We start from the raw sequence: 10,895 nt of genomic DNA on the forward strand, positions 1-10,895 counted from the left end.
TTGGAAGTGCGCCATTCAAAGTTCACAGGGATTGGAGGTGACGGTTTGTGCGCCATTCAGTGCGTCATGGACCTGAACTCCCAGATGAGAAGCACTCTGGGCGCCATCTTTACCAACAAAACTAACCAACACATTTAATGTGAAGTTTTTTAAATTACTGATGTTTCAATATTCCTGAACTAAAAAATGTTTGTATAAAATTTAGAATGCTTGGAATATTAAGTTGAATAAAGCTATAGTTCTGATTTTCTGAAGACACGATATCAGCAAAACATGGTTTTCTGTAATAATCTGAATGAGGCAGAATGTGTCTTTGCATCTTAAGTAGATTTCGGTAAATAATGGATTGGTGCAAGGGTGACAAACTGCAAAAAGCTGTTATACTGACCTTTTCTTTGATTACGGTGTGAAAAAAACCGAGACACAAATACCAAATAGAAATTGTCATAAAAAAATTATTCTTTATTGATATATAATATTTGTACATCAGTCTGGGATACATTATGACAATTCAATATATATACATGATTTGCAGTAATCAAATAGGGTAAAAAGAATTTCAATCTCTGAAATCATTTTTATATGTTGGGAATTTTGTATTATTCTTCTCTAGTCATTTTTAAAGTTTCATAGATTGTTTTAATCTACAGTTGCCCTACTGTGCTAAATGAAATAAGGTTCAGAACCAGAAGTAATTCCTTCATTCTCTCTGTTTCTTATTGATCTTTTCATCCTGTCTCTTATTGATCTTTTCATCCCTCTCCTTTCCCTTTACCAGTCTCAAGTGAGCACTATTTATTTCATTCTTCTACAAGATTGACTTTTGTTTCCACAAATTAGTAAGAACATGTGGTATTTGTCTTTCTGTTCCTGGCTTATTTCACTGTACAACTTCCAGGTCCAATCATGTCACTGCAAATGACAGGATTTCATTCTTTTTATGGCTGAATAATATTCCATTGTGTAGATATGCCACATTTTATATTCTCACTTATCCACTGAAGGGCATCTGCATTTATTCCATGTTTTGACTGTTGTTGAATAATGCTGCAATAAACCCGGGAATACAAGTATCTTTTTGGTATTATGATTTCATTCCCTTTGGCTACACACCCCATAGTGAAATTGCTAGATTAGACATTTGTTCTATTTTTCATTTTTTTGAGGAACCTCCGTAATGTTTTCCATAATAATTGTACTAATTTGCATTCCCACAGACACTGTAGGAGTTCACTTTTCTCTTCACTCTTGCTTGCATTTGTTATTTTTTGTCTTTTTGATGATACCTATTCTAATTGGGGTGAGAGTATATCTCATTTTAATTTTATTTGTATTTCACAAATGATTAGTGAGACTGAGTAGGTTTGAAAGTACTTATTGACCAATCGTATATCTTCTTTTGAGACATGTTTAGTTCTTTAGCTCAGTTTTAAATTAGATTGTTTGGATTTTTATGGTGTTTGTTCAGCTTTGAGTTATATATATATATATATATATATATATATATATATATATATATATATATTCTGGATATCAATCCTTTGTTGAATGACTAATTTGTAAATATTTTCTTCCATTATATAGGTTGTCTATTTGTCTAGTTTTACTCTTGTCACCTATGCCTTTGAAATCCTATCTAAAAAAAACCATGGGCTACCCAGGTGTCTTGCAGAGTTTCCCCTGTTTTCTTATAGTAATTTTTTCTGCATTTGCATATCTGATTTTACCAGCAACATTTATTCAAGAATTTATTTCTGCCCTACCATATATTCTTAGTGCATTTGTCAAAAATCAACTAGCTGTCTGACTATGGATTGATTTCCAGTTTCTCTCTTCCTGTTCCTTGAGTCTATGTGTCTGTGTGTCTTTATTTTTTAATGACATTACCATGCTATTTTGGGTTTTGGTTACTACAGCTTTGTAGTATGTTCTAAATTCAGGCATTATGATGCCTCCAGCACTGTTTTGTTTGTTGGTTGGTTGGTTGGCTGGTTCGTTGCTGGTTTTAATCGGAATCACTTTGGCTATTATGGGTTTCTTGTGGTTGTTATATGAACAACACAGGACCCCAATTATTTTAACATTAAAAAATCATGATGATCGAAGAGGAGCAGCGGCCTGCTGAGAGGCAGAGCCACCCCCTCCCCCTGCGCCGGCAAGGTAGAGGGAACTGTGACCACCCACAGAGCAGGCCCAGCGGCCTGCTGAGGGGCGGAGCCGCCCCCCACCCCCCACGCCTGCCAGGTAGGCGGAACTGTGACCACCGACAGAAAAGGCCCAGTGGCCCACGGAGGGGCAGAAGTTCCAATCACTCCTGCAAGGTAGGCGGGCCTGCGACCCACCGGCAGAAGAAGAGCAGCGGCCTGCTGAGAGGCAGAGCCCCCCCTCCCCCCGCGCCTGCAAGGTAGACGGAACTGTGACCACCATCAGAACAGGCCAGACCTGCAACCGACAGACAGAACAGGCCCAGTGGCCTGAGGAAGGGTAGAGCTGCCCCCCCGCCGCGCCTGCAAGGTAGGCGGACCTGCGACCCACTGGCAGAACAGCCCCAGAGGCCTGCAGACGGGCAGTGCCGCTGCCTGCGCCTGCAAAGTAGGCAGAACTGCGACCACCGACAGAACAAGCCTAGCGGCCCGCAGAGGGACAGAGCCGCTGCCCGCGCCTGCAAGGTAGGCGGACGTGCTACCGACCGGCAGAGCAGGCCCAGCGGCCTGCCAGCGTGGTAGGCATATTGCCCCAATTGGAGGAGGGGCAGAGCCGCCGCCCGTGCCTGTGAGGGAGACTTTGCAACTATACAAGACCAATATAAATATATAGGGGGAAAATTCAATAGCACAACAGTTTCACCAAGTAGAAAGGAACGCGAACAGTATGAAGAGACAAGGAAAGAAAGGACCACAAGCAATGCAGGTCAACTCAACGTTAGAAGAGGTAATAGCTGCAGCAGATGGAATGTCAGATAAAGAATTCAGGATATACATGCTTCAGATGATCTGGAGTCTCAAGGAAGACATCAGACAGCAAAATCAGACAATGAAAGATCACTTCAACAATGAATTACATAAACAAATCCAGGAAGCAAAAGATCAACTATACAGGGAGATAGAGGTTATGAAAAACAAACAGAAATCCTAGAAATGCAGGAAGCAATAAACCAACTTAAAAACTCAATTGAGAATACTACCAGCAGAGTAGAACACTTAGAAGATAGAACATCAGACAATGAAGATAAAGTATTTCAACTTGAAAAGAACATAGACAGCTCAGCAAGACTGTTAAGAAACCATGAGCAGAACATCCAAGAAATATGGGATAACATCAAGAGACCAAATTTAAGAGTCATTGGGATACAGGAAGGTACAGAGTTCCAAACCAAAGGAATGAGCAATCTATTCAATGAAATAATACGAGAAAACTTCCCAGACTTGAAGAATGAGACAGAATCCCAAATCCTAGAAGCCTACAGGACGCCGAATGTGCAAAATCATAAGAGACCCACACCTAGCCACATCATAATGAAGATGCCCAACATACAGAATAAGGAGAGAATTTTAAAAGCTACAAGAGAAAGGAAGCAGATTACACTTAGGGGTAAACCAATCAGGATAACAGCTGATCTTTCAACACAGACTCTGAAAGCTAGAAGATCCTGGAATAACATACTTCAAACACTGAAAGAAAATGGCTTCTAGGATTTGGGATTCTGTCTCATTCTTTAAGTCTGGGAATTTTTCTCGTATTATTTCATTGAATAGAATGCTCATTCCTTTGGTTTGGACCTCTATACCTTCCTGTATCCCAATGACTCTTAAGTTTGGTGTCTTTATGTTATCCCATATTTCTTGGATGTTCTGCTCATGGTTTCTTAACAGTCTTGCTGAGCTGTCTATGTTCTTTTCAAGTTGAAATATTTTGTCTTCATTGTCTGATGTTCTATCTTCTAAGTGTTCTACTCTGCTGGTAGTTTCTCAATTGAGTTTTTAAGTTGGTTTATTGCTTCCTGCATTTCTAGGATTTCTGTTTGTTTGTTTTTTATAACCTCTATCTCCCTGTATAGTTGATCTTTTGCTTCTTGGATTTGTTTATGTAATTCATTGTTGAAGTGATCTTACATTGTCTGATTTTGCTGTCTGATGTCTTCCTTGAGACTCCAGATCATCTGAAGCATGTATATCCTGAATTCTTTATCTGACATTCCATCTGCTGCAGATATTACCTCTTCTAACATTTAGTTGACCTGCATTGCTTGTGGTCCTTTCTTTCCTTGTCTCTTCATACTGTTCGCGTTTCTTTCTGCTTGGTGAAACTGTTGTGCTATTGAATTTTCCCCCTATATATTTATATTGCTCTTGTATAGTTGCAAAGTCTCCCTCGCAGGCGCAGGCGGCGGCTTTGCCCCTCTGCGGGCCACTGGGCCTGTTCTCTCTGTCGGTTGTAGGTCTGGCCTGTTCTGTTGGTGGTCACAGGTCCTCCTACCTTGCAGGCGCGGGGGTGGCTCTGCCCCTCTGCGGGCCGCTGGGCCTGTTCTATCAGTGGTCACAGTTCCACCTACCTTGCAGGCACAGGGGGAGGGGGAGGCTCTGCCCCTCAGCAGGCCGCTGGGCCTGTTCTGCCGGTGGTCACAGTTCCGCATACCTTGCAGGCGCGGGGGGGAGGGGGAGGCTCTGCCCCTCAGCAGGCCGCTGCGCCTGTTCTGCCAGTGGGTCGCAGGTCCACCTACCTTGCAGGCGTGGTTGGCATCTCTGCCCCTCCGCGGGCCACTGGGCCTGTTCTCAGTAATTTGGTTTTTTGATGGTAATTACATTGAATCTATAGATCACTTTGGGCACCATGTCACTTTAATAATGCTGATCTTTTTGATATATGAACAAGGATTATCTTTTTTCTTTCTCTTTATTATGTTTACCATCATTTCTTTTATCAGTGTTTTATAATTTAACTGTAGTGATCTTTCATTTCCTTGTTTAAATTTATTCCTAAATAATTTTTGTAGCTATTGTGAAAAGGATTGATTTCATAATTTCTTTATTTTTTTGTTTTTGGGGGGGAGGCAGGTACCAGAGATTGAATGCAGGGACACTTGACCACTGAGCCACTTCCCAGCCCTATTTTGTATTTTATTTAGAGACAAGGTCTCACTGAGTTGCTTAGTGCCTCCCTTCTGCTGAGGCTGGCTTTGAACTTGTGATCCTCTTGCCTCAGCTTCCTGAGCTGCTGGGATTACAGGCATGCACCACTACACCCTGATCATACTTTTTTTCTTAGAAAGTTACTGGTGCATAAAAATGCTGTTGTTATGTGTTGATTTTGTATCCTGATGCTTTACTGAACTTGTTTACAAATTCTTTTTATTTGTTTTTTATTTATATATGACAGTAGAATGCATTACAATTCTTATTACACATATAGAGCACAATTTTTCATATCTCTGGTTGTATACAAAGTATATTTACGCCAGTTAGTGTCTTCGCACCTATACTTTGGATAGTAATGATCATCACATTCCACCATCATTACCAATCCCATGCCCCCTCCCTTCCCCTCCAACCCCTCTGCCTTATCTAGAGTTCATGTATTCCTCCCATGCTCCTTCTCCCTATCCCACTATGAATCAGCCACTTTATGTCAAAGAAAAGGTTAGGCATTTGGGAGAGCAGCGGGGCCCAGAGCAAGATTCGCCCAATCGGGGCTGCCTCTTCTGCCTCCGCATCTCACTATCTCAGAGTCTCTGCGCAGCCACGTCCGAGGAGAAGCCCAATGGGGGTGTGGAGAATGACCACATTAACCTGAAGGTGGTGGGGCAGGATGGCTCAGTGGTGCAATTCAAGATCAAGAGGCACACCCCACTGAGCAAGCTGATGAAGGCCTTCTGCGAGAGGCAGAGCTTGTCAATGAGACAGCTTAAATTCAGGTTTGATGGGCAACCAGTTAATGAAACAGACACTCCAGCCCAGCTGGATATGGAGGATGAGGATACCATCGACGGGTTCCAACAGCAGACGGGAGGCATGGCCTCCAGAGGGACCACCCCACACCCTGCCATCGTCCTTGCATTTGTTATTGAATGGTGAGTGACCACGCTGATCACAGAGGAGTCTGAGAAAGACAAGAACAGTCACCAAAACGATCCTCGAAGCACTTCCAGGGCAGCTCAAAACTCTGTAGGGATGAGTCTACAGCTTACATTAGGCCAATCACATTGTTCTCTTTGTGAAATAAGTTTTAAGGTTTTGGGTTTGTTTTTGTTCTTGGTTTTGTTCATTGCCCCTCTCAAAACATGTTTTCCTTCAAACTTGTGGCCAAATGTTGGCTCTCAGTCTGGAGTAGTGGTCACTGCTGGAGTTACTTGTCCCAATCACGTGGAGAGCTCAGGTTCACACTGTGCATCTGTGGGAGAGTATGGAGGGTGGAATTTCACCAGGCACATTTTTAAAATTCTAAAAGCTGCAAATGACAGACTTTATCAAGCATATGGTATAGTTGAAGGCAAAATACTGGAATACTTCTTCAAAGGTAAAAAACAAAATAAGACCTTCAGTAATAAGGTCCAAGTGCTTTCTGCTCCTGAGTGTGTCCCCTCTGGGTCTGAGGCCCAGGATACCACCTCTGCACTCAGTGCCTGGGTGTGGGTATGTGGGCAATGATTGGCACAACCAAAACCAGCTTTTATCTTTTCAAAACCAGGAAATAATTACCATGTTTCTCATTTGGTAATTGTATCAAAGCCTCAGATTTACTTTTAACAGATAATTGTGATCTTTATATAAAGTAAAATGAAATATCACTGAATTTGCAGTTATGTTGTATAAAAGAGCTGCTTCAAAGTGTGGTTGCAAAAGAAACCCACAGAAAGGTGACTTAGTGTTCTTATGGATTTTTACTTTGCCACTGTTCAAATAAGTATCGGAATTATGCATTAGAAAAGTGATTCCGGTTCTGTGAAATATTTGGGAATCTATACCAATTAAAATGTTCATAGTTCTGCCTATCGGCCTGTAAAGATCCATTGCTGCTTGATGGCCATTCTCTGCCTTTTATAGTCACCTGACAGTGACCCATCACCTCGCTTGCTTGAGGTCTTGCAGAAATGTCCTCATTTCCTGTTTCGCTGTATGGGCTGTGGTGGGATGTTGTTGGCTCTGTTGTTTGTTCACCAATTTGTACATTATGTTACCCTTTACTACTGTAAACAGTAAAGATAGTTTGATATTCTGTCTTTTGGCTTTTATTAAACACTGAATTTGAAGGTTGCAGCACATGTCATAACTCAGCAAGGTCTCTGAGCACCTGCTTTGGAAGCTAGCTACTGGGCAGTGGAATGCCCTGACACCTGCTCTCTCCAATGGCACATCATCTATGTGGTCCACCTTCCTTTTACCCAGAATTCATCCTCTGCCCTCACAGAGCCCACCTTTCCGCTAGCCTCACCTTCCTCTCCTGGACTCCTATGTAAAGAGGAGGAGGATTTTGGAGGCAGGTGAGTCCGGATGTTAGCTTGGGATGTTTCGGTCTTTGCTTAAGTTTTCCTTTGTGCAGTTGATGATAACTTATCCCCCCCCTTTTTAAAAATATAAATATTAAAGATAAAGATTAGGCATTTGGATATTTGGGATTCCCTAACTTCACTCAGCATTATCTTCTCTAACTCCACCTATTTACCTGTAAATACCATGATTTTATTCTCTTCTATTGCTGAGTAATATTCCATTGGGTATAAATGCCAAATTTTTTTAACCATTTATCCATTGAAGGGCATCTAAGTTGGCTTCACATTTTAGCTATTGTGAATTGTGCTGCTATAAACATTGATGTGGCTGTGTCCCTGTAGTATGCTGTTTTTAAGTCCTTTGGGTATAGACCGAGGAAGGGATAGCTGGGTCAAATGTTGGCTCCATTCCCAATTTTCCAAGAAATCTCCATTCTGCTTTCCATATTGGCTGCACCAATTTGAAGTCCCACCAACAATGTATGAGTGGACCTTTTCCCCTACATCCTCACCAACACTTATTGTTGCTTGTATGCAAAATAGCTGCCATTCTGACTGGAGTGAGATGAAATCTTAAAGTGGTTTTGATTTGCATTTCTCTAATTGATAGTGATGATAAACATTTTTTCATATATTTGTTGACTGATTGTATATTCTCTTCTGAGAAGTGTCTGTTCAGGTCCTTGGCCCATTTATTGATTGGGTTATTTATTTTTTTGGTGTTTAGATTTTTGAGTTCTTTATATATTATAGAGATTAGTGCTCTATCTGATGTGTGGGGGGTAAAAATTTGCTCCCAAGATGTAGGCTCTCTATTCACCTCACAGATTGTTTCTTTTGCTGAGAAGAAACTTTTCAGTTTGAGTCCAGCCCATTTATTGATTCTTTATTTTAATTATTGTGCCACAGGAGTCTTATTAAGGAAGTTGAGGCCTAATCCCACATGATGGAAATTAGGGCCTACTTTTTCTTCTATTAGACACAGGGTCTCTGGTTTTATTCCTAAATCCTTGATTCATTTTTAGTTGAGTTTTGTGCATGGTGAGAGATAGGAGTTTAATTTCATTTTGTTGCATATGGATTTCCAGTTTTCCCAGCACCATTTGTTGAAGATGCTATCTTTTCTCCAATGCATGTTCTTGGCACCTTTGTCTAATATAAGATAATTGTAATTTTGAGGGTTAGTCTCTGTGTTCTCTATTCTGTACCTTTGGTCTACCAGTCTGTTTTGGTGCCAATACCATGCTGTTTTTGTTACTATTGCTCTGTAGTATAGCTTAAGGTCTGGTATAGTGATGCCACCTGCTTCACTCTTTCTGCTAAGTATTGCATTAGCTATTCTGGGTCTCTTATTTTTTCAGATGAATTTCATGATTGCTTTTTCTATTTCTATGAGGAATGTTATTGGAATTTTGATCAGAACTGCATTAAATCTGTATAGTGCTTTTGGAAGTATGGTAATTTTGATAATATTAATTCTGCCTATCCAAGAGCAAGGTAGATCTTTCCATCTTCTAAGGTCTTCTTTGATTTCTTTATTTAAGGTTTAGTAATTTTCATTATATAGATCTTTCACCTCTTTCATTAAGTTGATTCCCAATTATTTAATTTTTTTGGAGACTATTGAAAATGGGGTAGTTTTCCTCATTTCCCTTTCTGAGAATTTGTCACTGATATACAGAAATGCCTTTGATTTATGGGTGTTGATTTTATATGTTGCTACTTTGCTGAATTCATTTACTAGTTCTAAAAGTTTTCTGGTAGAACTTTTAGGGTCTTCCAGGTGTAGAATCATATCATCAGCAAATAGTGCTAATTTGAGCTCTTCTTTTCCTATGTGTATCCCTTTAATTTCTTTTGTCTGTCTAATTGCTCTGGCCAGTGTTTCAAGAACTATGTTAAATAAAAGTGGTGAAAGAGGGCATCCCTGTCTTGTTCCAGTTTTTAGAGGAAATGCCTTCAATTTTTCTCCATTTAGAATGATGTTGGTCTGGGGCTTAGCATAGACAGCCTTTATGATGTTGAGATATGTTCTTTCTATCACTAGTTTCTCTAGTGTTTTGAACATAAAGGGGTGCTGTATTTTGTCAAATGCCTTTTCTGCATCTATTGAGATGATCATATGATTTTTATCTTTAAGTCTATTGATGTGATGAATTATATTTATTGATTTCCATTTGTTGAACCAGCCTTGTCTCCCTGGGATGAATCCCACTTGATCATGGTGCATGATCTTTTTGATATGTTTTTGTATTCAATTTGCCAGAATTTTATTGAGAATTTTTGCATATATGTTCATTAGAGATATTGGTCTGAAGTTTTCTTTTTTTGATGTGTCTTTGCCTGATTTGGAATCAGAGTGATATTGGCTTCATAGAATGAGTTTAGAAGTACTGCCTCTTTTTCTATTTCCTGAAATAAATTGAAGGGTATTGGTATTATATCTGTTTATGTCTTCTATATTTCTATAGTGTCTGTTGTGATATTTCCTTTTTCATCATGTATGTTAGTGATTTGAATTTTCTCTCTTCTTCTCTTCATTCGCATGGCTAAGAGCCAATTTTATTTATTTTTTCAAAGAACCAACTTTTCTGTCAATTTTTTCAATTGTTTCTTTTATTTCAATTTCATTGATTTTAGCTCTGATTTTAATTATTTCCTGTCTTCTGCTGCTTTTGGTGTTGATTTGTGCTTCTTTTTCTAGGGCTTTGAGATGTAATGTTAAGTCATTTATTTGTTGACTTTTTCTTCTTTTAAGGAATAAATTCCATGCAATGAGCTTTCCTCTTAGAACTGCTTTCATAAGGTCCCAGATATTTTGATATGTTGTATCTGTGTTCTCATTCACCTCTAAAAAATTTTTTAATCTCCTCCTTGATGTGTTCTGTAACCCATTGTTCATTCAGTAGCATATTATTTAGTCTCCAGGTATTGGAGTGCGTTTTATTTCTTATTTTATTATTGATTTCTAATTTCATTCTATTATGATCTGATAAAATGCAGGCAAGTATTTCTACTTTTTAATTTTGCTAAGAGTTGCTTTGTGGCATAATATTTGGTCTATTTTAGAGAAGGATTCATGTGCTACTGAGAGGAAAGTGTATTTTCTCATTATAGGATGAAATATTCTATATATGTCAGTTAAGTCTAAGTTATTGATTGTATTATTGAGTCCCATAGTTTCTTCGTTCAGCTTTTGTTTGGAAGATCCATCTAGTGATGAAAGAGGTGTTTTAAAGTCACCCCAAATTATTGTGTTGTGGTCTAATTGACTCTTGAACTTGAGAAGAGTTTATTTGATGAACATAGATGCTTCATTGTTTGGGGCATATATATTTATAATTGTTAAGTCTTGTTGGTATATGGTTCCCTTGATCAGTATATAGTGTCCTTATTTATCCATTTTTTT

General features: G+C 39.4%; 1 pseudogene; it reads left to right on the forward strand.

Moving 5' to 3' along the window:
• The first annotated feature begins 5,606 nt into the window (after positions 1 to 5,606).
• Positions 5,607 to 6,064, forward strand: LOC124088708 (small ubiquitin-related modifier 3-like; annotated as a pseudogene).
• Positions 6,065 to 10,895: the final 4,831 nt, after the last annotated feature.

The sequence above is a fragment of the Marmota monax genome, unplaced genomic scaffold, assembly GCF_021218885.2.
Source record: "Marmota monax isolate L192 unplaced genomic scaffold, Marmota_monax_Labrador192_F-V1.1 WCK01_AAM20220418_F8-fsc00118, whole genome shotgun sequence".
Classification (NCBI taxonomy): domain Eukaryota; kingdom Metazoa; phylum Chordata; class Mammalia; order Rodentia; family Sciuridae; genus Marmota; species Marmota monax.